The sequence below is a fragment of the Nyctereutes procyonoides genome, unplaced genomic scaffold (assembly GCF_905146905.1).
Source record: "Nyctereutes procyonoides isolate TBG_1078 unplaced genomic scaffold, NYPRO_anot_genome, whole genome shotgun sequence".
Classification (NCBI taxonomy): domain Eukaryota; kingdom Metazoa; phylum Chordata; class Mammalia; order Carnivora; family Canidae; genus Nyctereutes; species Nyctereutes procyonoides.
In genome coordinates, this window is record NW_026575126.1 from 36693691 (window position 1) to 36707560 (window position 13870).

A 13870-nucleotide genomic window follows, 5' to 3' on the forward strand; every position below is an offset into this window, starting at 1 on the left:
GTGAGAGAATGAAGGAATTGAAACAGGGACATCATTGCAGATGCTACAATGACATTAAACAGATAATAAGAGCATCATCTATCAGAGTAACCTAGAAAATGATGCAGTAACAGAAAACAACAAAGATATATTTTTACTTTTGTTACATGTCTATTATTTGGAGAGGGCCTTTCCTCAATGAAGTCACTCAGATACCCTGGCTAATAGAAAAGATAGTACCAGAGAAAAGGGGGATCTCTGAAGGCTCTTGCAGTAATTATATGCTCTAGCCTATAATCAATAGATATCACTTTAACTCATAACTCATTGAATTAAACTAGTCACATGGCCCCATCCAACCACAAAAGAGTCAGGAAATACAATTGTACCATGTGTCAAGCAGATTAAAGAAGATAAATTTGGCAAACAATTCTAATGACTACTATAGAAAAATGTTATGACCAAATTATACCAATTAGTCTGAATATCTAGGTAAGATTAATTAATACATTTTTTAAAAAAATGTATTCAAGAGGGACACCTGGTGGCTCAGTGGTTGAGCATCTGCCTTCAGCCCAGGGTGTAATTCTGGAGTCCCGGGATCGAGTCCCCCACCAGGCTCCCTGCATGGAGCCTGCTTCTCCCTCTGCCTGTGTCTCTGCCTCTCTCTGTGTGTCTCTCATGAATAAAGAAATAAAATCTTTTCAAAAAGCATTTGAAAACCCAGACACATAATCATATAATCTTATAATTTATAAATTCACTTATAATTGAGTCAGCACTCAAAAATCTATCTTGAATAAATCAGGCAAAAACGACTTCCCTGTTAAGTTTCACCAAACATTCAAGGAAGAAATTATTCCAATTTTATACAAACTCTTCTAAAGAATAGTAGAGGAGGGACACCTGGGTAGCTTAGTGGTAAAGCATATCCCTTTGCCTCACAGTGTGATCCTGAGTCCAGAATTGAGTCCCACATCGAGCTCCAAGGTAGTGGATGCCTGTGGATCCTGCTTCTCCCTAGCCTGCTTCTCCCTCTGCCTAGGTCTCTGCCTCTTTCTGTGGGTCTCTAATGCATAAATAAATAAAAATCCAAATAAAATAAACAATAGAAGATAAAATAGGACAACTCAATTGTGAGATTAGCATAAATTTGATACTAAAACTGAACAAAGAAAAGTTTACAGAAGAAAATTTTAGGTCAATCTTACAAAAATAGATACAAAAATCCTATAAAAGATGACAAAATTGAGAAGTATATAAAAATGAACATATATGTTATTATAATATTATTGACTATATTCCCCATGCTATACTTTTGATCCTTGTGACTTACCCATTTTTTAAAGTTTTTATTTAAATTCCAATTAGTTAACATAGCATAATATTATTTTCAGGTGTGCAATATAGTGATTCTATAATTCCATACAATACCCAGCGCTCATCACAAGTGCCCTTCTTAATCTCCATCCCCTGTTTAACACATTTCCCCACCCACTTCCCCTCTGGTAACCATTAGTTTGTTCCCTATAATTAACAGTCTGTTTTTTGGTTTGCCTCTTTTTTTTCCTTTGTTCCTTTGTTTTGTTTCTTAAATTCCACATATGACTGAAATAATACTGGTATTTTTTTTCTCTGACTTAATTTGCTTAGCATCATACTCTCTAGATCCAACCATGTTGTTGCAAGTGGCAAAATCTCATTATTTTTTATGGTTGAGTAATATTCCAGTGTAGGTATATACCATATCTTCTTTATCCGTTCATTGTAATAACATTGCATAATGACAGATGGTAACCACACTTATTGCGGTGAGCTTTTGTGATTCATAGAATTGCCAAATCACTATGGTTTACACCAGAAATTAATATAACATTTTTTAAAAGGTGTGATTTAAAAAAAAACATAGTGCTATGACTCTTCATAAAATATTATTAAGGAAGCAAGTAGATAATTGACTACTGAAAAAATGAAAATATATCATAACCAAAATGAATTTATCGTAGGAATATGGATTGTTTAACATTAAAAATCAATGAAAGTAAACACATTATAAGATTTAAGAGAAAACGAGAGGAAAAAATGACTCTTATAAAGTCAAGGTAGTGGATGCCTGTGGATGAAGGGAGCCAGTTTTGATTGTGAAGGAATACACAGGGGTTCCTGGGATGGCAGCAATCTTTTATTCTTGATCTTGTATCTGGTAAGCACTAACCAAGAGAAAGCTGGTCAGACTAGATTAAATATACCTCAAGGCAAACAGCCATTTATAGAAATGAAGACAGTTACTTTATAATGATAAAACTTTCAACACATGAAAATATAAAACTTTGAATTTGTATAATCCTGCTAAAATTGTGTTCAAAACAGTCTAAGCTAAACTACATCCTACAGTTCTGGTCCTGTGTGTTTCTGGTTAGAGTGGGACACAAGAGAAATTTTTTTTAAAGATTTATTTATTTATTCATGAGACACACAAAGAGAGAGGCAGAGACATAGGCAGAGAGAGAAGCAGGCTCCCTGTGGGGAGCCCAGTGCAGGACTGGATCCCAGGACCCCTGAATCATGACCTGAGCCAAAGGCAGATGCTCAACCACTAAGCCACCCAGATGTCCCCACAAGAGACATTTTTGCATGAGGTTTGGAAGATGATGGAGAAGCAGCAGTCATATTGTTTTTACACTGAAAAGTTCAGAGCAGACTCACTAAATGTTACACATTTGCTAGTTCACCTCATTATTGGTATTGACAGCAGCCAGTCCAGCAGCTCTCACCTTCCACTGGATCCTCCTTCAGCTTCTTCAACTCTTGAGCCAGGTAAATGTTAAGCTTCAGGACAAACGGCACTAGTTTTTCCTACAGGACACTACAGTATTATGCCTGGAGTAGTGAGAACTGACATGGGTTCCAGTCTGTCCATGTAAGTTCCAGCTCATGTTTAGCTTGTCCCTGCTACCTCCCACTTTACTTCCATCTTTCCTTCCCAACTGTCTGCCCTGCAGACTTCAAGCTCTAACATCAGATGAGAAGGAAACATCCTTTCAGAGATTGTTTAACCAGATTGTGAAAGTGAAATCCCTGTAACAAATTGATACATACATACACACACATTTCAAGTGGTCATGGGACACTTGTGAAAATTGACCAAATAATATCATTTATTTAAGATATTTTTCCAATTTTATTGAGCTATATTGACATATGATATTATATAAGTTTAAGGTATACAAAGTACTGGTTTGATATATGTATATATTGTGAAAAGATCACCACATAAAATATTATTGAAAGCATATGATATGCTAGGAACTTGGGTGCTTGAGATATATGCATGTAACAAAAATTCCTGCATTCAGGGACACTTGGGTAGCTCAGCGGTTGAGTGCCTGCTTCCAGCCCAGGGCATGATCTCGGGACTCCAGGATCAAATCCCACATTAGGCTTCCTGCAAGCCTGCTTCTCTCTCTGCCTATGTCTCTACCTCTCTCTGTGTGTGTCTCATGAATAAATAAATAAAATCCTTAAAAAATCCCTGCATTCAAATAGCTTACATTTTTCTGGAAAGAGGTTAACATTAAAAATAGATGTAGTATACAATTAAGCTCCATAGCATATTATGAAGTGACATGTGCTGTGAAAAAAATTAGATTGGCTAAGGGGCAATGAAAATAAGAGAGTAGAATTACTTTGATACATATACTTGACAGGAACAATATGAGAGAGAAAAATTAGAGCTCAATCTTATTCATGAACATAGATGCAAAAATCCTAAACAAAATACTAACAATCCAGCAACATATAGAAAAGATATTTTGTGCTCAAATAATTTTATCTCAGGAATTAAATAAATGCATGTCATTTAAAAAATCAATAAATATAATTTACTTCATATTTAAAAAAGAAATATTAAAAAGAAAATATATAGTTATTTCAAAGTAAAAAAGTGTTTGAAAAAATTAAAAAATACTCCTAATAAAAATTAAGCAGTGAAATTATCTAAATTGCTACTGGTAAAATTCCTACTGATACCTTTTATTGGAGAATAGTTGGCAGATATAATTGTATATATTTGAGGTGTACATTATAATTTGATATACATATACATTATGGAATAGTTACTAAGATAAAAAAATTGACACATCCATCATCTCACATAAAAAAAAAAACACCAAAGAACAAAACACACTTCTAATAAAAACTTCTAACAAAACTACAACAGAAAGGTAATTTATTAAACTTTTTCTATGGCAAAAGCAGAGTATAAGAATTAGGTAAACAAAATTGGGCATAAGAAGTAGGGCCCACAGTTGGGCCTCACTCAAGTTTACACCTGAGTGAACCATAGCTTAGATCCAGGCTGTAGAGCTACTTTGGGGTGGTTCCTGACTAGTGATAACTACAAGGACCAGGAGATAGTAAGTAATAAAGCAAAGTGGACGGAACTTATATCTCAGATCTTAAGTATATCTCAAAGCTAATTTTTTCAAGGTTATTTACCAGTTATTAGCCAAAGATAAAAAGACACACAATAAACATGGCAATATGAGTGAGAAACAGCAAAAACAATAAATAGCACAAATTTCAGATATTGAAGTTGCCAGTTACAGATTTTAAAATAACTGCTTACCACATTCAAAACATAAATTATAAACTTTAAAATGCCTACAGAAAAAAAATAAAATAAAATGCCTACAGAATATGGGAAAATATAACAGAATATATGAAACAGGAGGAGTATAACTTTTTAAGTTAAAAATACAATAAATAAAGTGTAAATCTCAGTGGATTTACTTTGAAGCAGATTGATTATAGCAGACTGGATACAATAGACTGGAAAACAGGTGAACTAGAAAATAGAATAGGATTTATTATTCAGAAATTGCATTGTAGTCTCTATCAAAGCTAGACATATAAAAGATATTTTTAATATGAAGGATTCAGCAAAAAAAGATTTAGCAAATGTTTAATCAAAATTGTAGGAGATAACAGCAAAAATAGTAAAAGTAATAGTAAAGAAAATGGGATGCCTAGGCACTCAGTGGTTGAGCATCTGCCTTCAGTTCAGGTGGTGATCTCAAGGTCCTGGGATCGAGTCCCATATCAGGCTTCCCACAGGGAACCTGCTTCTCCCTCTGCCTGTGTCTCTGCCTTTCACTCTGTGTCTCTCATGAATAAATAATGAAACCTTAAAAAAAAAATCTGAAGAGAACTCCTAGACAAAATTCTATGTCAAATGAAAAATGTTCTTTTATCTTTTTATTTAAATTCAATTTGTAGTACATTTGTATAGTACATTATTAGTTTCAGATGTAGTTTTCAATAATTCATCACATAATAACCAGTGCTCATCACATCATATACCCTCCTTAAGGCCTGTCACCCAGTTGAAAGTGACCAAAAGAATAACAAGCCACAGACTGGAAGAAAATATTTGCAAAGATACATCTGACAAAGGATTATTATACAAAATATTTTTAAAATCTCTTAAAACTCAGCAATATGAAAATGAGAACCTGATCTAAAAATGGGCAAAAGATCTGAGCAGACATCTCACTAAAGAAGACACACAGGTGGCAAAGAAGAAGAAGAAGAGGAAGAAGAAGGAGGAGGAGGAGGAGGAGGGGGAGGGATGGGAAAAAGGAGGGAGGAGGAGAATGCATACAGATGGCAAATAAGCATATGAAAAGATTTTCAACATCAGGAAATTGCAAATTAAAACAACAATAAAGGGCACACGGGTGGCTCAGTTGGTTAAGTTGTTAATTGGCCAACTCCTGATTTCAGCTCAGGTCATGATCTCAGGGTCCTGGGATTGAGCCTCACATCTTCAGGCTCTGAGCTCAGCAAGGAGTCTGCTTGAGGATTCGCTTTCTTTCCCTCTCTCTGCCTCCCCCCTCAAGTAAATAAATAAATATATCTTTTAAAAAACACCCAACAACAAGATACTACCACACATCTATAGAATGGTCAAAATCCAAAATACCTGCTAATACCAAATGCTGATGAAAAAGTGGAACAAGGGGCACCTGGGTGACTCAGAGGTTGAGCGTCTGCCTTTGGCTCAGGGTGTGATCTGCATCAGGCTCTCTACAGGGAGCCTGCTTCTCCCTCTGCCTATGTTTCTGCCTCTCTGTCTCTCATGAATAAATAAATAAAATCTTTTTTAAAATGTGGGACAATAAGGAGTCTCATTTATTACTGATAGGAGTGCAAAATATTATAACAATTTTGGAAGACAACTGGCAATTTCTTGTAAAACTAAACATACTCTTACTATATGATCCAGCAATCATTCTCTTTAGTATTGATCCAGAGGAGTTGAAACTTACAATGTTCACTTAAAAATCTGCACATAAATGTTTATAGTAACTTTACTCAGAATTGCCAAAAGTTGGAAGCAACCAAGATGTCACTCAATAGGTGAGTGAACAAACTACCATATATTCAGACAATAGAATATTATTCAGTTCTAAAAAGAAGTGAGCCATTAAACCATGAAAAGACATGGACAAAACTTAAATGCATATGACTAAGTAAAAGTAGCCAATCCAAAAAAGGATATATACTGTATGATTCCAGCTATATAATGTTATGACATTCTGGAAAAAGTAAAACTATGGGCATGGTAAAAAGATCAGTGATTTCTGGGAGTTAGGAAGGAAGAAGGAATAAATAGAGCACAGGCTAGTTTTAGGACAGTAAAACTATTCTGTATGATATTGTGATGGTAAATTATACATTTGTCAAAACGCATAAAATGCACAACACCAAGTGAACTCTTGTCAGCTATGGACTTTGGGTAATTATGATGTTGTCAGTGTAGGTTCATCAAATATCACTGTAGTGAAAAATCTCAATAGCAAGAGAGGATATGTGTGGATGGGGACACAGGGTATATGGGAACTCTCTGTACCTTCTTCTCAATTTTGCTATGAATCTAAAATCCAAAACAATAATGTTTGTAATTTTAAAAAATAAGTGAAATAAAGGCAGTTTGAGACAAAGATAAGAGGAGCACTTATCACCAGCCCCAGTGGTTCAGTGGTTTAGTTGCCACCTTCAGCCCAGGGCGTGATCCTGGAGACCCAGGATCGAGTCCCACATTGGGCTCCCTGCATGGAGCCTGCTTCTCCCTCTGCCTGTGTCTCTGCCTCTCTCTCTGTCTCTCTCTATGTTTCTCATGAATAAATAAATAAAATCTTTTTTAAAAAAACCTCATTAAAAGAAATTCTAGATTGGGAGTCCACCACTAATGGTGACATAAGAGGCTCCTGAGTTTCCCTCTCCCCACAGATACACTAAATGCACAACTACACACAGAAAAGTTCCCTGAGAAAAGGATACAGAAGCAAGATGAGTGATTCCTATACATCTACAACAAGAAAATACCCACATCATAATGGATGGGAAAGGCTGAGACACACTCTCATCATAAGCCCCACCCCTGGCACAGTGTCTTACAATTGGAAGGGAACCCTCAACTTTCAGCTTGTTCTTAAAAAGCAAAGGATTTAGACCCTGCAAAAGTTTAGGTCCCAACCTTTAGTACTCCCACCAGAAGGACAGACTCCCAAAATTTTAGCTCTGAAACCCGACGACGAGTCTTGTGTCCAGGGAACCCATAAGACTATAGCAAACAAAAAGCAATTCTTAACAGGTATGCAAACACTCACCCCGGAGCTGAGCACAAAAGGAGCAGGTGAAATTGCCCATCTCTCCATCTTTCCCAGAAGGAAGGTTGTCTTCATGCTTTAATAGCTACTGTCTGAGGGCCAGGATTCCAATTTAGTGGGTACTAAGGTCTGGCTGCACTCATTCCCAAAGCCCAGGGAAGGTGGCAGTCACCTATCTCTCCTCACTCCAGATCATTGCAACTTACCAGTATCTGACTGCAAGGAGCTTGCACACACGGTACTCTCTGGTTTTTACAGCTTCTGCCCAAAGAATGTGTCCTCAAATAGCCTGGCTCTGATAGCCAAGGGCCATCATTCCCGAGTCCCACGTGACTAGCAAACAAACAAAAAAAAATTTAAAGAAGCTATTCCACAGGGTTTACAGCAGAGGGAGCCGGCAAAATTGCCCATCTCCCAGTCTTTGCCCGGAAAGGGTTCATCTGTATACTTTAAAAACTACTGCCTGAGGGCCACCTTTCTAATTCAGCAGGCAGTAGGGGCTGGCTGCAGTCTTCCCCAGAGACTGAGAAAGCCAGTGGATCCCTCTTCCATGTTCTCCCTCCAGCCTGCTCCAATCATAAAACTAAATCAACAATATCTCACTGGAAGGAGTTACATACATATCAGATGTCCCAGTTTTTGTGGCTTCCACCTGAGGGACAAGTCACTGGATCCCCAGGCTCTGATAGCCAATAGGAGTTGCATTCATGAGTCCCACAATATCATAGCAAACAAAGAAACACGAGGTAAGCACAGGAGCACCCCCTTCTTCATGGCTATGCACATTGGATCAGCAGAAGGGGAGTAGGCAAAATGGCCACCTGCCCTCTCCCAGTTTGTTTTTGTGTTACCATCTGATTTCCCTTTCCCCAAAAAGGGCTTGGGATCCCTGGAGAAGCCCACTGCCTCTCCTTGAGAGTCTTCACCATATGGTATCTCAGGTAAAATATGAAACAGAAGCTGAGCTTTTGACAGCACAAGCTTTACTCAATGGCCAAGAATAAAGAAATGGAAAGTAAGTTCACAAATCAGCTTCTCAACAAGGGTGCAATTGAGGTAGAGTTTTATGTGGTCTGGATAACAGGGGAAGATTATGTATGCAAAAGCATTCCTGGAAAGAGGCAGGCTTTTCTCAGAATCTCTATTCCACCTCTTTTTTCTCTTTATATAGTTTTGATCAGAACTGCCATAGCACTGGTAGATGTGTCATCTAGCATATAATGTATTATAACAGCATATAATTAGGTTTGGGGTTATTTATTCAGTTGAATCGGTCATCATCTTGGATGTAACTTGCCATGGTTGGTCCTTTGCAGTTTCCTGCCACCATCTTGGATCCAACTGGTTATGGCTGGTTCTTGTTTTGTCTGTAACTGAGGAGAAGAAAAGAGATAGAGCTAGCTTCTGCTCAGTGGGATGGGGTAAACCTTAGTAACACTTGAATAGGCTTAAAACATACTTTGCCTGCTGTTACCTGAGGGCTCAGCTACTAATCAGCCTTCATCTAGGTGCTATGATCCTTCTTTGATACTATCCATTGTGACAAATGTAAGGTGATATCATTGTGGTTTTGATGTGCATTAGGTTCTGAGCTCTGCTCTCTGCATTTTGAGCTCTCCAATTTTATTGTGGATATCTGTATTTTGTTTGTTAAAGATTTTTTGGTAGGTCACCCTATTCTGTTGGGGTGGAGGAGGCATCATGTAGATTCGTTGTGTCTTGGATAGCTGATGGAAAACAGAGGCTTTCATAGTTAAGATGTCTTAGGAAATGTAAAGATTGGTTCCACATGGTTGATGGACAAAGATTTTGTTTTTTGTTTTTTTGGTTTTTTTTTTTTTGGAAAATGGGTGAACTTTTGGAATTGTAATGTCCATTTTGGGGAATTTTAACTTATATAAATCCTCCAAAGGGGCACACTTAAAACAGGATTTTAAACCTTTCAGAAGCAATGGAATGCTTTCTTTGGGTATTCTGTAGAAACTTATAAAGGACAAAATAACTACAAAAAAAAAACAGCTCTAAAAGGATTCCTACAGCACACAAATACATAATCTTTAGTAAAAAACTTTGGCCATCTGAGCTGGTTAACTTAACTTAATCTACCTATCTGAAATACAATTCAGATGCAACTGTTCTTTTGAGTTTTGTACCTGAGATGTGGTTTGTTAAGGCAACAGCTATAAGATATCTGTTTGTGTTCTTGCAAGATACATCGATGAAGGCAAGGGAAACAAAAGCAAAAATGAATTATTTGGACTTCATCAAAATATAAAACTTCTGCACAGCAAAATAAACAGTCAACAAAACTAAAAGACAACCTACAGAATGGGAGAAGATGTTTGCAAATGATGTATCAGATAAAGGGCTAGTTTCCAAGATCTATAAAGAACTTATTAAACTCAACAGCAAAGAAACAAACAATCCAATCATGAAATGGGCAAAAGACATGAACAGAAATGTCACAGAGGAAGACATAGACATGGCCAACAAGCACATGAGAAAATGTTCCACATCACTTGCCATCAGGGAAAAACACATCAAAACCACAATGAGATACCACCACACCAGTGAGAATGGTGAAAATTAACAAGACCGAAACAATACATGTGGGAGAGGATGTGGAGAAAGGGGAACTCTCTTGCACTCTTGGTGGGAATGTGAACTGGTCCAGCCACTCTGGAAAACTGTGTGGAGGTACCTCAAAGAGTTAAAAATAGACCTGCCCTATGACCCAGCAATTGCACTGTTGGGGATTTACCCCAAAGATACAGATGCAGTGAAATGCCGGGACACCTGCACCCGGATGTTTATAGCAGCAATGTTCACAACAGCCAAACTGTGGAAGGAGTCTCGGTGTCCATCGACAGATGCATGGATAAAGAAAATGTGGTTTATGTATACAATGGAATATTAGCCATTAGAAACGACGAATACCCACCATTTGCTTCGACGTGGGTGGAATTGGAGGGTATTATGCTGAGTGAAATAAGTCAATCAGAGAAGGACAAACATTGTATGGTCTCATTCATTTGGGGAATATAAAAAATAGTGAAAGGGAATAAAGGGGAAAGGAGAGAAAATGAGTGAAAATATCAGTGAGGGTGACAAAACATGAGAGACACCTAACTCTGGGAAGCGAACAAGGGGTAGTGGAAAGGGAGGTGGGCGGGGGTTGGGGTGACTGGGTGACGGGCACTGAGGGGGGCACTTGGTGGGATGAGCACTAGGCGTTATGCTATATGTTGGCAAATTGAACTCCAATAAAAAAATATATTTTTTGGAAAGATATCTGTGTCTGTGTGTATATTTATGTGTATTTACACATGTATGTTATAGACATGTGATATTTTTCTACTTCCAGATGGTATTACCAAAATTCATCTGTAAAGAGCTCTATTTGTCTTAAAAATAGTTAAGTATTTTTATAAATCAAGTATAATATCAGAAATATACACTAACTCAAATATGTTTCATGTTCATGGGCCTGGGGTAATCTTTGACAAATAAAAGTTTGTTTAATAAAAGCAGTCATGTCTTCAAAATTTGTCAACAAGAAAAATAACTTAGATGATGATTAGTTGTTTAATGTCTAATACAAGCATAATTGTTTTTTTTGCATATTTTTTGTTGGAGTTTGATTTGAAGCATGTAATTTAAAGAAATTTAAATAAGATAAAAGTTTATACTAAGTTAAACTAAACAATGATTATTCATTGAATATCTAAATCATTTCAAAACAAGATAAATATCAAATGCTAAACATAAGTCTAGTTTTGGCTTTTAATTTTTTGGAAAGACAAAAATATTTGGGTCTATTAATAAACATGTTTTGTGCTACCCTGAAAAATTTGCTATGAGGAAACATATAATTCTAGAAATTATGCTAAGTATTTACAAATTTGTCAGTCCACAATTGCTTACTTCTTAGTTTTCACTAGGAATTATGGATTCTAAGTATTAAGAATTCTAATTAATACATGTAATGAAAATCACTAGAAAGAATAAAGGTGAATGAAAACAACCATACATGAAAAGTAGGCATGGAAAATAGAACGTGTTGATGCAGTAATCCTTTGGACACTGTCCTTAGCAACATTCTTCTGAGTATATATACTCAGGCAAGGGAAATAAAAGCAAAAATAAACTATTGGGATTACCCCAAAATGAAAAGCTTTTGCATGGCAAAAGAAACCATCAACAAAACAAAAACACACCGGTGAATGGGAGAAACTATTTGGAGAAAACTATAAAACCTTATTTAGAGAAATTAAGGTAGACCTAAATAAACTGATAACCCATTTCATGTATTAAAAACACTAATAAAAATGTAAATTCTCCCCAAAATTGATTTATAGTTTAAATAATATCACAATCAAAAGCACAATATTGTGTATGTGTAGGTCAACAGCTAACAATTATTCCAAAATGTATATAGAAATTCAAAAAAGCAGAAATAGCCAAGATATTCTTGTAGAAGACTTGACTTATTTTTTTTTGTTTTTTTTGACTTATGAAATATAAAGACATTATAAGTATTTTAAGTAATAAATGAATTCAGTAAAGTTGCAAGATACAAAATAAATATACAGAAATCTATTGGTGTATTGCTATTACACAATAATAGTGAAGTAGCAGAAAAAAATTGTAAAAACTATCCCATTTACTATTGCAAGTACTATTACTATTACTATACATATACTATTATATATATATAATATATACTATTATATATAAATAACAAGAATATATAGTATATATACTATTATATATATACATACATATACATATACATATATAACAAGAATAAAATACCTAAGACTAGGAATAAATTTAAACAAGGAGATGAAAGACCTATAGTCTGAAAACCATAAAACATTAATGAAAGAAATTGAAGATGACATAAACAAATGGAAAGATATACTATGCTCATGGATTGGAAGAATTACTAGTGCTAAAATGTTCATATGACTCAAAGCAATCTACAGATTCAATGAAATCTTTATCAAAATCCCCAAATACCATTTTTACAGAGCTAGAACAAATAATGCTAAAATTTGTATGAAAATATAAAAGACTTCAAATGGCCAAAGAAGCCTTGAGAAAGAACAAAGCTGGAGGTATGAGAATCCCAGTTTTCAAGACAAACTACAAAAGTATTGTAATAAAAACAGTATGGTACTGGCACAAAGATAGACACAGAGATCAATATAACAGAATAAAGAAATAAATCCAAACTTATGTGGTCAATTAATATATGACAAAGGAGGAAAGAATATACAATGCAGAAAAGACAGTGTCTTCAATAAATGGTGTTGAGAAACCTGCAGGGCTCCATGCAAGAGAATGAAATTGGAACACTTTCTCACATCATACACAAAAGTAAACTAAAAATGGATTAAAGACCTAAAGGTGAGACTGGAAACAATAAAGCTCCTTAAAGGAAACATAGGCAGTAATCTCTTGGACATTGGCCTTAGCAACATTTTTTTAGATATGTCTCCTCAGGTAAGGAAAACAAAACCAAAAATGAACTATTTGGACTTCATCAAAATAAAAAGCTTTTACACAGTAAAGGAAACCATCAATAAAACAAAAAGGCAACTATTGAACGGGAGAAAATATTTGCAAATGATATATCTGATAATGGGTTAATATCCAAAATATATAAAGAACTTATACAATCCAATACCAAAAAAACCCCACCCAAATAATCTGATTAAAAATGAGCAAAAGAACTGAATAGTCATTTTTCCAAAGACATACAGATGACCAACAGGCACATGAAAAGATGCTCGACATCAGTCAATATCAGGGAAATGCAAATCAAAACCATAATGAGACATCACCTTATATCTTCAGAATAGCTAGAATCAAAAAGATTAAAAATTGCAAGTGTTGGTGAGGATGTGGAGAAAAAGGAACCTTTATGCACTGTTGGTGGAAATGCAAATTGGTACAGCCACTCTGGAAAACAGTATGGAGGTTCCTTAAGAATTTAGATATAGAAATACCATAAGGTCGAATAATTTTATTACTAGGTATTTACCCAAAGAAAACAAAAACACTAATTTGAAAATATATAGGCATGCTTATGTTTATTGCAGCATTGTTTACAGTAGCCAAGATATGAAAGCAACGTGTCTATACCAATAGATGAATGACTAAAGAAAATGTGATATATACATGTAATATATATATATATATACAGTAATAAA